Here is a 13,630-nt window from a genome sequence, read left to right as displayed (position 1 = left end):
GGCTAGACTTGCATTGAGGGGGCATGGCTGTGACCTCACGAGGGGTGTGGCGGACCCTCGCAGCACGAAAACAGCATTCGGAACATTCAGTTCCGAACGCTGGCCAGTGGAGTACCCCTTTAATGTTCCCATTTTTCATGGACTGTCCATAAAAAAACAGACAGGCTTGAAATCCTGAGTGAAGGAAGTTTTAGCTTTGTAGCAGTGCCAGGGTGTTACAGAAATGGAGACTGTGCTGGCAAGTGTGGCACTATGATTTTTTAATAAGGGAAGACTACAGTAGCTTTTTTCTCATACCAAACACAATAAGTACACATGAATGTCTACGGAAATGTGCAAACAATAAAGGGGTACTCCCGTGGAAAACTTTTTTTTTTATTTAATCAACTGGTGCCAGAAAGTTAAACAGATTTGTAAATCACTTCTATTAAAAAATCTTAATCCTTCCAGTACTTTTTAGGGGCTGTATACTACAGAGGAAATGTTTTTAATTTTGGATTTCTCGTATTTCACAACCACGGTGCTCTCTACTGACTTCTGCTGTCCATTTTAGGAATTATCCAGAGCAGCATATGTTTGTTATGGGGATTTTCTCCTGCTCTGGACAGTTCCTAAAATGGACAGCAGAGAGCACTGTGGTTGTGAAATAAGAGAAATCCAAAATTAAAAACATTTCCTCTGTAGTATAATACAGCCCCTAAAAAGTACTGGAAGGATTAAGATTGTTTAACAGAAATAATTTGCAAATCTGTTTAACTTTCCGGCACCAGTTGATGTAAAAAAAAAAAAAAAAAAGATTTCCACGGGAGTACCCCTTTAACTCAGAGAACACGATATAGCGCAGGATCATCAAAGTTAAAGGGGTTATCCAGGAAAAAAACTTTTTTTTTTCATATATCAACTGGCTCCAGAAAGTTAAACAGATTTGTAAATGACTTCTATAAAAAAAATAAAATCTTAATCCTTTCAGTACTTATGAGCTTCTGAAGTTGAGTTGTTCTTTTCGGTCTAAGTGCTCTCTGATGACAGAAATCCCCATAGCAAACCTCTTCTAAACTGGGCGGTTCCCGAGACACGTGTCATCAGAGAGCACTTAGACAGAAAAGAACAACGCAACTTCAGAAGCTCATAAGTACTGAAAGGATTAATATTTTTTTTTATAGAAGTAATTTACAAATCTGTTTAACTTTCTGGAGCCAGATGATTTATATATATATTATATATATATATATATATATATATATATATATATATATATATATATATATATATATATAAAGTTTTTTCCTGGATAACCCCTTTAAATAATGAAGAGCAATTTATCAAGTTGCATACATTTTTTTGCAGGTAAGTGCAAGGCTTTGTTGAGAAAGCTATTTTATTTACCTCCATTAGATATTTCTGGTGCAATTCACACCAGTAAACTGGGGAACATACCTTGCACCACAATTACGTATTATGTGTTTTAGACACTTTTGAGCCTTGCTTGACATAGGGATGTAATTTAGACTAGACCAGTGGTCTCCAACCTGCGGACCTCCAGATGTTGCAAAACTACAACTCCCAGCGTGCCCGGACAGCCGAAGGCCCGCAGGTTGGAGACCACTGGACTAGACTGTCTAGAGCAGCGGTCTTCAAACTGTGGCCCTCCAGATGTTGCAAAACTACAACTCCCAGCATGCCCGGACAGCCAACAGCTGTCCGGGCATGCTGGGAATTGTAGTTTTGCAACATCTGGAGGGCCACAGTTTGAAGACCACTGGTCTAGAGATATGCCAAAAGGTATCAAACAGCATACCTCACTGTGATAAATTTGGTATATTTTTAGACTGTCTAGACTGAGTTTACATTGTCTCAGTATTGGGGTATGTTCACATGCATCGTATACGCTGCAGATTTTATGTTGTGTTGAACTAGTCAACTATTATTTTTATTGATCTACGCAGCATAAAATCCACAGCCTTATTGGGAGGAATTTATCAATTCTTGGGCAACAAACGGACCAATTTTTGTGCAACACTCAATCTAACTTTTCAAAAGTGAAAATTACAGGGTTTTTTTTCCTTTTTTTTTTTTTTGGGGGGGGGGGGAGGGGGGTGTTTATCAGAAGCTCTGCAGCACAATCCCGAGGTCCTGATCAGATAAAGGGATGGAGGTTTAGGAAGATGAATGTTTAGGAAAGGTGATGTCAGTGGCAAACTGACCAACACCTTCATAAATTCACACCACAATGTCCCCAATCAGAATATTGACATTATATTAGTTGTGATTTTACGTCCGACCACTCAAGGGGGGGGGGGGAGATTTATCAAAACCTGTGCAGAGGAAAACTTGCCCAGTTCCCCATAGCAACTAGAGATGAGCGAACTTACAGTAAATTCGATTCGTCACGAACTTCTCGGCTCGGCAGTTGATGACTTATCCTGCGTAAATTAGTTCAGCCTTCAGGTGCTCCGGTGGGCTGGAAAAGGTGGATACATTCCTAGGAAAGAGTCTCCTAGGACTGTATCCACCTTTTCCAGCCCACCGGAGCACCGGAAAGCTGAACTAATTTATGCAGGAAAAGCCATCAACTGCCGAGCCGAGAAGTTTGTGACGAATCGAATTTACTGTAAGTTCGCTCATCTCTAATAGCAACCAATCAGCTTGCTGCTTTCGTTTTTATGAAGGCCTGTGAAAAATGAAAGAAGCAATCTGATTGGTTGCTATGGGCAACCGGGCAAGTTTTCCTCTGCACAGGTTTTGATAAATCTTCCCCCCAAGGAAACTATGACATTTCTACCTGTCCTAACATGCACTTTAATCTCCTAGATCAGCATTTGTTTACTGAACCTATGCAAAGCTTGATTTGCTGGCATTTTTATCCTAATTCTTCAATAGGAATAGGAATCCACACGTCACATGAATCAAAAACAGAAACGAAAAAAATGTCTATACTAATAGACATTTTGGGGAGATTTATCAAAACCTGTGCAGAGGAAGAGTGGTGTAGTTGCCCATAGCAACCAATCAGATTGCTTCTTTCATTTTCCACAGGCCTCTAAAGAGGCCTGTGGAAAATGAAAGAAGCAATCTGATTGGTTGCTATGGGCAACTGCACCACTCTTCCTCTGCACAGGTTTGGATAAATCTCCCCCTTTGTTCTTGAAAAGCAGCCTCAAGGAGGAGAAAAAAAAGGGGCAGATTTATTTTTTTGTGTGTGGGGGCACATAAAAGCCACACAAAAATTGTGTACATTTGTCTGTTCGTAGTCTAAATCTGGTATGTAATGAGACCGTTCCCCCTTTCATTCTATGTCACATTCACATTGTCACAGCCAGGGTAAAAACAAAAAAAAGGTCACTGCTGCTGCTCTCAGATCTTTCGGTCCCCACTGTGGTCCCATTTTTTTCGCCTTCCGCTGACATTTCTTTGTTTCTGCACTGGGGTGGCAAATAAAGTATTTTTTTTCCCCAAACAAGCCTTTTAGGTAGAGGATATCTGTATGTACACTGCTCAAAAAAAATAAAGGGAACACTTAAAAAACACAATGTAACTCCAGGTCAATGGCACTTCTGTGAAATCACACTGTCCACTCAGGAAGAACACTGATTGACAATCAATTTCACATGCTGTTGCGCAAATGGAACAGACAACAGGTGGAAATTATAGGCAATTTGCAAGACACCCCCAATAAAGGAGTGGTTCTGCAGCTGGTGACTACAGACCATTTCTCAGTTCCTATGCTTACTGGCCAGAAACAGACTCCATGGGGGAGGTATGAGGGCCCGACATCCACAGGTGGGGGTTGTGCTTACAGCCCAACACTGTGCAAGATGTTTGGCATTTGCCAGAGAAAACAAAGATTGTCAAATTCGCCACTGGCGCCGTGTGCTCTTCACAGATGAAAGCAGGTTCACACTGAGCACATGTGACAGACGTGACAGTGTCTGGAGACATCGTGTAGAATGTTCTGCTGCCTGCAACATCCTCCAGAATGGCCGGTTTGGTGCTGGGTCAGTAATGTGTGGGGTGGCATTTCTTTTGGGGGCTGCACAGCCCTCCATGTGCTTGCCAGAGGTAGCCTGACTGCAATTAGGTATCGAGATGAGATCCTCAGACCCCTTGTGAGACCATATGCTGGTGCGGTTGGCCCTGGGTTCCTCCTAATGCAAGACAATGCTAGACCTCATGTGGCTGGAGTGTGTCAGCAGTTCCTGCAAGAGGAAGGCTTTGATGCTATGGACTGGCCCGCCCATTCCCCAGACCTGAATCCGATTGAGCACATCTGGGACATAATGTCTTGCTCCATCCACCAACACCACGTTGCACCACAGACTGTCCAGGAGTTGGCGGATGCTTTAGTCCAGGTCTGGGAGGACATCCCTCAGGAGACCATCCGCCACCTCATCAGGAGCATGCCCAGGCATTGTAGGGAGGTCATACGGGCACGTGGAGGCCACACACACTACTGAGCCTCATTGTGACTTGTTTTAAGGACATTACATAAAGTTGGATCAGCCTGTAGTGTGATTTTCCACTTTGATTCTGAGTGTGACTCCATATCCAGACCTCCATGGGCTGATAAATTTGATTTCCATTGATAATTTTTGAGTGATTTTGTTGTCAGCGCATTCAACTATGTAAAGACGAAAGTATTTCATACGATGAGTTCATTCATTCAGATCTAGGATGTGTTCTCTTCGTATTCCCTTTATTTTTTTGAGCAGTGTATAAGGCGGTGGGTAACACTTAATGGTTTATAGCAGACAACACTTTCAGATGGCATCATAGTACATGAAGAGCATAAACTGTGTGCAAGAAACCTTAAGTAATAGTGAATTACCACATGGGAGCCAACCTTGGGGAGTGAAAAAATATTTATGGTACGCTAAATGAAAAGTGCATTACTTGCTCCATTCTGCCCGGCTGAAAAATGACCACAGTACAAGATACAGCAGTATGAATAAACCCTTCCAAGCAGCCTCAAGCTTTCCCTGATTGAACAGAAAGCAAAGACATTCATTATCATGACTGGTCGGATATTATAGTTGCTGACCCAGAATGGCCCCTAACCCTTTTCCTGGTGCCGGAAAAGAAAAGACAATTGTAGAAGGACTTCTTATTGGTTATTTATGTTACTCAACCAGCAAAATATAGCATTTTGGGATAAGCATACGATAGCACTCTGTCTTATGTGACAGCTACAGGAGTGTTGCCCTTTCCCATATGGTATATTTAATTCCCATAGAGCAAAGTGTTGTTCTAGTTTTTTCCTTTTCACCACAGATAACACAAGGCTCATCAGCAAGACGAAAGGAAACAACTAAATCAATTCAATTTAATAAGACTAATTGATCTGTGGTCCAAGGGAATTCGGTTTTCAAGAAGAACAGTTTTTTTTTTTATGTCTGGAAAGTATTCAGGATACATTATGTTCCTGTGGATTACAATAAAGATTATTTGGATCCATTATATTGATTTTAGGCTTAATTTTAAAGGAGTCAGTTCACTAAGAGAAGTTCTGAGAAACTGGTGTTACCTCTGCGGCAAAATTTGTCAACAAAGATGTATTAGAACATATATAGAATAAATAATAGTCCATGGGCATTTCTTCAACAGGAACATTCAAGTCTAAGGGTCTGTTCACACTGAGGAATTCTGCTCGCTTATTCCTCTCCAATTCAGTCAGCAGTGAAAATAGAGTTTAAAGGGGTATTCCAGGAAAAAACTTTTTTTTTATATATCAACTGACTCCAGAAAGTTAAACAGATTTGTAAATTACGTCTATTAAAAAAATCTTAATCCTTTCAGTACTTAAAACAAATATTGTGCTAAAACATGTTGCTATTACTGGGTGGAGTTATGGATTAGATTAGTGAATTCAAGTAGAAAAAAAGACATGGTCGCACATCTACATATTGCATTTTGATCTAATTGCTTCTAAGTATACATTTTGTTGTTAGTATACATTTTTATCAAAAGGTTCAAGCCCACTCGCCACTTCACCGCCACCTATTTAGAGTGGGTCCCTAATGTCCCTAGCATAAAATGGCGTAGCACTGGGCGGCGACCGCCACCGCCGCAGCACCAGTGCCCACAGGGGGAACGACCCACTGGCAGAGCGGACCCTCAAACCAGTCTCTGGGTCGCACCTTCCTACAGACACAGCGCCACAGCAGCAACGGACGCCGCACAGCACCACACCAGTGTGAACAGGGTGTAAAAGCTCACTCACCATGAGCTCCCAGTCAGACTGGGAGACTGCTAGGTGGTGGTGGTGGCGGTCACAGCCCAGTGCTACGCCATTTAATGCTAGGGACGTTAGGGACCCACTCTAAATAGGTGGCCGTGAAGTGGCGAGTGGGCTTGTACCTTTTGATCAAAATGTATACTTACAACCTGTCAGTTTTTGAATTTATGCTGAGAAACAATTAGATCAAAATGCAATATGTAGATGTGCGACCATGTCTTTTTTTTCTACTTGAATTCACAACGGATTAGATTAGTACTTAAAATAAAAACAAAAATATTTGTGCAATTTTTTTTTGCAGTGGGGAACGGAACATCTGTGAAATAATCTGAAACTGTCCTAAAAGATAAGGTAAATGTGTTCCGTTTATCTGGCCATTAACACAATTATTTTGATCATGATCTGCTACTTATCCCCAGAGTTTCTTTCCACAAAGCTAAAGCTGAATTGGCAACCACCGACAACTAAGTGGTTTGCACCTTCATGCAAACCGATTGGCATTCATTCCAGCAAGTCAGCTTTCATTGGCTCTGTCCACAAAAGCTCATTGTGAAATCTGATGGAGTGTATTGACCATTTTTGCTCTAAACTGCCAAATCACATTAAAGAAACAAAGTAGAAGCTGCCCGGACAGTCCTTACTGCATTATTAAAAAGGGCAAGAAGACAGCGCATGCAGATAGTGTAAGCAAATGAAGCACAGCCGAGGTGAGCACTCATTATGATGGTTTGTTATTTTAGGTGTCAGTTTCAATGATGGCCTATAAAGAAGATCCCTTCCATTTTTGCATAAGTAGAATATATGACTTCATAATCAAAAATCTAATTTTAATAACTCCGTTCGTCCAAGAATGTAGCGTACAAACGTTGTCTAATACTGTGTAAGAAAATACCAACTTTATCACAGTCTCACAATTTGAATGTTTTGACACAGTCTTCTATACCACACCAATTGGTTGGTTTATTTTACGCCAATACCTTGCACCAATCGTTTGCCTCACAATACTGCATCTAGGGCCTTGACCCTTCTTTTTTAAGCCATGACAAGGCATTAAAAGGCATCTAAAACACTAGCAAGGCATGTAGTCCAGTTTCTGTGGTACATCTCAAGAAGGGCTTGGCGGTATACCGGTTCATACCGAATACCGACATTTTTGTGCTGCACGATATGAATTTTAACCCATACCGCAATACCGGTTTGGCCCCTCCCCCTCGGGAATGAATGAATTAACAGCCCAGTGCTGCGCTGTCCCCACATCGGGGAACTAATCATTTGTGATCCGCGAGCGCTGTTCTGCCCCCCCCCCCAATTAATTATCAGCCCAGCGCTGCTACTCACACATATCACCCGCAAGCGCTGCCCTCCTGGTCCTCCTGTTTGTTGGGGCCGCCGGCGCTGACACTCTATACCAGTGGTCTTCAACCTCCAGATGTTGCAAAACTACAAATCTCAGCATGCCCGGACAGCCGTTGGCTGTCCGGGCACGCTGGGAGTTGTAGTTTTGCAACATCTGGAGGTCCGCAGATTGCAAATCACTGCTCTATACTGTATCCCTATGCCCGGGCTGCAAAAGGTAAACAAAATAAACTTGGTCGGTCCGGACTTGCTTCCCAGGGAATGGAACGTCGGAGAGCACTCAGTCTACCACTGGCCGCAGCGATGTTCCGCCTTGGCCGGTGATAGGCCGAGCCCACTGTCATGTTAGAAGCCGGCCAGAGCTTCTTACATGACAGTGGGCTCAGCCTATCACCGGCAGAGGCAGAACATCGCTGCGGCCAGTGGTAGGCTGATGGCTGTCCGACATTCCCGTCCCCAGCGTAAGGCCGACGTCGGAACATGCGTTAGTTTATTTTATTTACCTTTTGCAGCCCGGGCATAGGGATACCGCACAGTATAGAGAGTGCCAGCACCGGCGGCCGCAACAAACAAGAGGACCAGGAGGAAGCACTTGTGGGTGACGTGAGTATTTTCCCTGATGGGGACAGCGTAGCGCTGGGCTAATAATTAATTTTGGGGGAGGGGGGGGGGAATACCGTTATTTACCGTGGAACCACCATAAATTACAAAAATACCGTAAAAATATAATGTTGGTGTATTAAGCCTATAAAATCTGTATCAATACATTTATAAAAAGTTGCCAATGTTTACACATGTATCATTTCTATAGGCTTTCCTCTTAATGCCCAGTATAATTTTTTTTAATAAAGTCCATGACAGAAAGGGCAACCATGTTTGTTATACTTTTGCACAGCACTAGCTTTCTTTTTTAAAGTCATGTTCTGCTAGATATGCACATATATATAGATGCCTGAGTAACATTTCCTAATGTGGTGTCCCGGTACTGTATTTCATACTGTACCTTGTGTGCTGGGTCCCCAAAGTCAGAGCTTGTTCGTACCGTTGGGGTCCGCTTGCTGAGATAACCCCTAGTCGCCTCTTCGCTCCTTAATTTTGTGTGTTACATGTATATAATTAGAGTAATGTATTGATTTATATAGTGTCTGCAGGACCTTAGGTGACATGACTAATGTTTCTACTGTGATGGTATGCTAAAGGACCTTCCAGGTCACGTGAGTAGTCACATGTTCTACCATAATCCTTTGTGTAAAGGACTGACAGTTGGGATGAACCAATGAGCTCAAGGCCAGCCCTTGCCCATATAAGGGAGCTGCCAACCAATCCTCTCTCTCTTTCTCCTGATCATCTCTAGAGAAAGCATCACTCTGTACAATTCTGCAAGAGGACTTAGGCCTGAAGCCTACCAATTCAGCAGCATACTAACCATGAGTTACTAAATCAAATCCCCAGAGTAAATCAATCTCCAGAGCTTATACTCACAAGGTCCCAACCAACTGTCAGGATCCTCATAGACTGTGCATATGTAAAGACTGTTCCTGTTTTACCTCTGCATAAAATCTGCAGTAAAGTTTCCTACCATTTTGTGAATCTTCGGTTATGGACAATCATTTATTCCTCCCTATCGTTCTTGGGACGGGTGACGATAGGACAAGTACATTGAGGAGCCCTCACCCTGGCGTCACGACAGTTAAGGGTTAAACCAGCACCCTTTCATCACTGCACAGCTACATCCCATATACCCTAAACCCCCACAAGTTTACCACACTAAAATTAAGCCATTTGTGATATGGAGTCTAAAATGCTGAAATAGAAGCCTAAGGCAAACACAGCTACACAATACAAATTTGGCCATTGCCAACACATCGATAGATTCATTCACATCAACCACGTAATTGACTCCCTAGAGATTAAAAAACAATAAGATGAATATTTTATAACCACAAATTATTTAGTGTTGTCACCAATACTAATAACTACGTTCTCAATGTCTGCTTTACCACAGTTCTCTATTAAGACAGTAAGCATGAAGGCCCTAGATCACAATACAGTCCTCTTTATTTAAGAATAGACTTTGGTAACCCTATCTTAAAACAATGGTTCACTACCTAAACTCAATGGCCCAATACCAGAGCTTTCATCTGATATACAAATGTTCATATGAAAAATGAAGGTTAGGGGATGGGAGGTTGGTTCTCCAAATACAATGGCAAGCTCAGTACATTCAGTACATATAAAAGCTGCATAAATGCTTAATAAAATAGGAGAAAATCGGGTGTAGGATTTCACTAAAAAATTTGAACATTAGAAACTGATGGAATATCCAAAAGATATAACACACACACATTTTACATCCCCCTGCCTTGGCCACAGGATTAGGAAACACTCCTGGGTGGAATTTACATGGAATGTGCTAGATGGAGGGTAAGTAGAAAATGTTGAAAGTGAAAAAAAAAAAGATTAAGATGTATTGATTTGCCATTTACAACGATCCCTTGATGAGCGAGACAGTGCGTGTGATTTACAAATCAATAGGCTATGTTTGTTCAGGGCACCAAATTCCGAATACCAGCTAGGAGCTTACTTCACTAATTGTTTTCTTCTACCTGCTGAATAAGCATCTCCAAGGAAAAAAACACTCATTTACTTCCCAAAAAGGTCTATCCATAATTCTCTACTTTCTAGTGACTCTATTCCTCTGACAGAATGGACAGAAAAACGAAGTATGTTATAGGTCCATGCAGACTCCAAAAATTCCTAGCTGAGAAATTCCATTTGGATATTCTGATGCAGCATTCTAAAATAATTGTCAAGTGGTATTATTATGTAAAAATTTCTCATGCTCCATAGTCCTACGCATTTCTCCCATATGTTTCAGATGGGTTCATCAGGGGTGAAGGAGAAATTCTGAACATATTGCAGATTATACAAAAACAATGAAATGTGCTTGAGGTGAAGACAGTCACTGTTGATCACAGATTGTCTCTGACTGTGAACGACAATGACTGTCTTTTCAATGTTATTATTTTTTCTCTTTCACCTCAAGCACATTTCATTGTTTTTGTATAATCTGCAAAATGTTCAGAATTTCTCCTTCACCCCTGATGGAACCCATCTGAAACATTTGGGAGAAACATGTAGGGCCATGGAGAATGAGAAATTTGTACATAATAATACCACTTGACAATTATTTTAGAGTTGTATTACCTTTTTCCTCATCCACACTTATGCTAGTAAGGGTAAGGGTCTAGACTAGGTAGGGAAATTTAATGTATAGGGTACTCACCTATATCCATATTCCCTCTTTCTAGTCAGCCAGTTTGCTGATATCAATTGTTATCAAGTAAGCATGTATCTGCTTTTGTACAATTGTTGAGGTTCTCACTTGTATATATTGTCAATTTTTTCCCCCTTTTTTGTATATCACACTCATTGTCATTGTCAATAATTTAATAAGCATTTAGTTAAAGTTATATTTTATATTATACTATCCACGCCTTATTGTTGAGTTCATTTATAAATATATATGCCAATTTCTCTCCAAGGGCATTATTATCAGGTTCACCTAGAGGGGTGATGTTCCACCTGTTTCCCTCTTATTTTTGGTTGCAGCATTCTGATACAGAGTCCTACAGCTATCAATGGGATTCCACTGCACAGTGCCCACTACGAAATTTCAGTGGCAGAGCTTTCCACTGCTTAAAGGGGTACTCTGTCCCGCTGCTGGGGACCCCCGGTAACTCCACTGCGGCACCCTGCTATCATTACTGCACAGAGCAAACTCGTTCTGTGCGTAATGATGGGCACTATAGGGGCCGGAGCATCGTGACGTCACGGCCCTCCCCTCAATACAAGTCTAGTGGCGTGGTGGCCATCACGCCCCCTCCCATAGACTTGCATTAAGGGGTCGGGCCATGACATCACGAGGGGGCAGATCCGTGATGACACGATGCTCCGGCCCCTATATTGCCCGTCATTACGCACAGAGCGAGTTTGCTCTGTGCTGTAATGATAGCGCGGTGCCGCAGCGGAGATACCGGGGGTTCCCAGCAGCAGGACCCCACCGATCTGACATCTTATCCCCTATCCTTTGGATAGGGGATAAGATGTCTAGGGGCGGAGTACCCCTATAAATTGACCTGCCTAAATAGTAAGACCAATAAGGCATTTTCAATCAACCAGCCAGCAAGTTTTTCAGTATGGTTTTCTTTTGTTACAATGGGGATAACTAGCAGGTCATTTGGAGGGTCTCTGTACACTTGGACCCCACTGATCATTTAGTCAAGTGAAATCATTTGTCACTGAAATATGGTATATTAGAAAGCACTATATGCGACTTGAATCATTTGTCCATTGAGCTAATTCCCTGTCTATGCAAGCTCCGAATACAGAGTTTTTAGATCATTTTGTAGAGTCCTAGATTTAAGAAGTCAGAGCTGTTTTGGCAGCTCGAGGGAGGACCTACACAATATTGGGCAGGAAGTTTAATGTGTTAACTTATTGATGTGTATGCTTCTTTACTAAAAAGAAACAACCAAAAGAAGTGGCATCTCTATGAACATTGTGGCACACTGTGTTATTTTAGCTGCAGAGTCTAAACAGCAGGGGCACACAGCAAACTGCAGTAAAACCTCATTTAGACCCCGCAGAATTGCATTAAGGAGTTGTATTCCAAAGGGAGGTGTTCTTCTAATAGAGATGTACAGTACAGGAGAACATTTACATGTTTAAAGGGTACCTCTCATCAAATAAACTTTTGATATATTTTAGATTAATGAATGTTGAATAACTTTCCAATAGCATGTTAATGAAAAATATGCTTCTTTCTATTGTATTTTTCCCGATCAGTCCTGTCAGCAAGCATTTCTGACTCATGCTGGAGTCCTAAACACTCAGAGCTGCCAGCCTGCTTTGTTCACAGCCAAACAGGCTGTGAACAAAGCAGGCTGGCAGCTCTGAGTGTTCTCCTTTGCAAACAAAGCAGACTGGCAGCTCGTAGTGTTTAGGACTCTAGCATGAGTCTGAAATGCTTGCTGCCAGGACTGGTAGGGAGACCCCTAGTGGTCATTTCTTCAAAGTGGAAAATTAAATAGAAAGAAGCATATTTTTTAATAACATGCAATTGTAAAGTTATTCTGCATACATTAATCTATAATATATCAAAAGTTTTTTTTGATGAGAGGTACCCTTTAAAATGGTCGTACAAATTTATTTTCCCCAAAACAGCACCCCCTTCCTTATCCATGGGCAGTGCCTGGTATTGTAGTTTAGTTCCATTTAAAGTAAACGTGTGCAATACTAGACACAGCCTCTGGACAAGCATGGAGCGGATTCTAACCCCATATAACTTCTGGAATGTAGAACTCGTAGATTCTAGGAAAGCATCGTTAATAGTTACTATAAACATCATTTACATTTTTAAAAGCCTCCTCTATTTACCCATCGTATAGCCCTGACACAGGCTTTCCTTTTTGTAGACTATATATATATATATATATATATATATATATTTTAAAATTAAAATCAATATTTTAAAAGGTTCCCTTTACTATTATTCTTTCTATATATATATATATATATATATATATATATATATATATATATATCAATGATATTGTTACAACAAAATACAAATAACTTTACCTGTATCTAAGCAACAACGTTACCGAGCAAACACCTCTCAATATATAAATTAGTGACACGCTTTCACAAAGTTCAGCAGAGGTAACGCTGTGTTACATTTAACAATAAAACGAGCATTTATCAAAACATTCTAAATTATACAGTACGTGCAAAAAAAAAGCGAAAGGCTTTAACGAAGACAACATACATTTGAAACTCAACAAAAAGATACATTTTATGGCTTATAAACATTGAAGAATCGGAAATACGCTAAATGCCTCCAATTTAGAGAACAGTCTAATATTCTAATATTTTGGCGCAGGGGTTTAGCCTGGCATTTCACAGCCATCTGAACTATAAATAGAGGGGGGTTTCTATCATGTGCCAACCATGTTTGTTTACCCGCCAGCTGGCTTAAGG

The 13,630-nt window shown here is 41.2% G+C and overlaps 1 protein-coding gene across 9 annotated transcripts in view; it reads right to left on the bottom strand.

Moving 5' to 3' along the window:
* The window catches only part of SLC8A3 (solute carrier family 8 member A3), a 297,810-nt gene that overhangs the window by 200,522 nt on the left and 83,658 nt on the right, over positions 1-13,630 (bottom strand). The window contains exon 1 of one of the 9 annotated variants that reach the window (XM_056547170.1): positions 8,592-8,683. The exons of 7 other annotated variants lie outside the window; for them this stretch is intronic. The gene's annotated coding sequence lies outside the window, so the exon portion shown is untranslated. Of the gene's footprint in view, positions 1-2,832; positions 2,853-8,591; positions 8,684-13,630 lie in introns of those variants that run through there. One more of the 9 variants, XM_056547172.1, reaches the window with a different exon arrangement.

The sequence above is a fragment of the Hyla sarda genome, chromosome 11 (assembly GCF_029499605.1).
Source record: "Hyla sarda isolate aHylSar1 chromosome 11, aHylSar1.hap1, whole genome shotgun sequence".
In the NCBI taxonomy this organism is placed as follows: domain Eukaryota; kingdom Metazoa; phylum Chordata; class Amphibia; order Anura; family Hylidae; genus Hyla; species Hyla sarda.
Note: the sequence above shows the minus strand (reverse complement) of the source record. Positions and strands in the feature narration are given on the sequence as shown.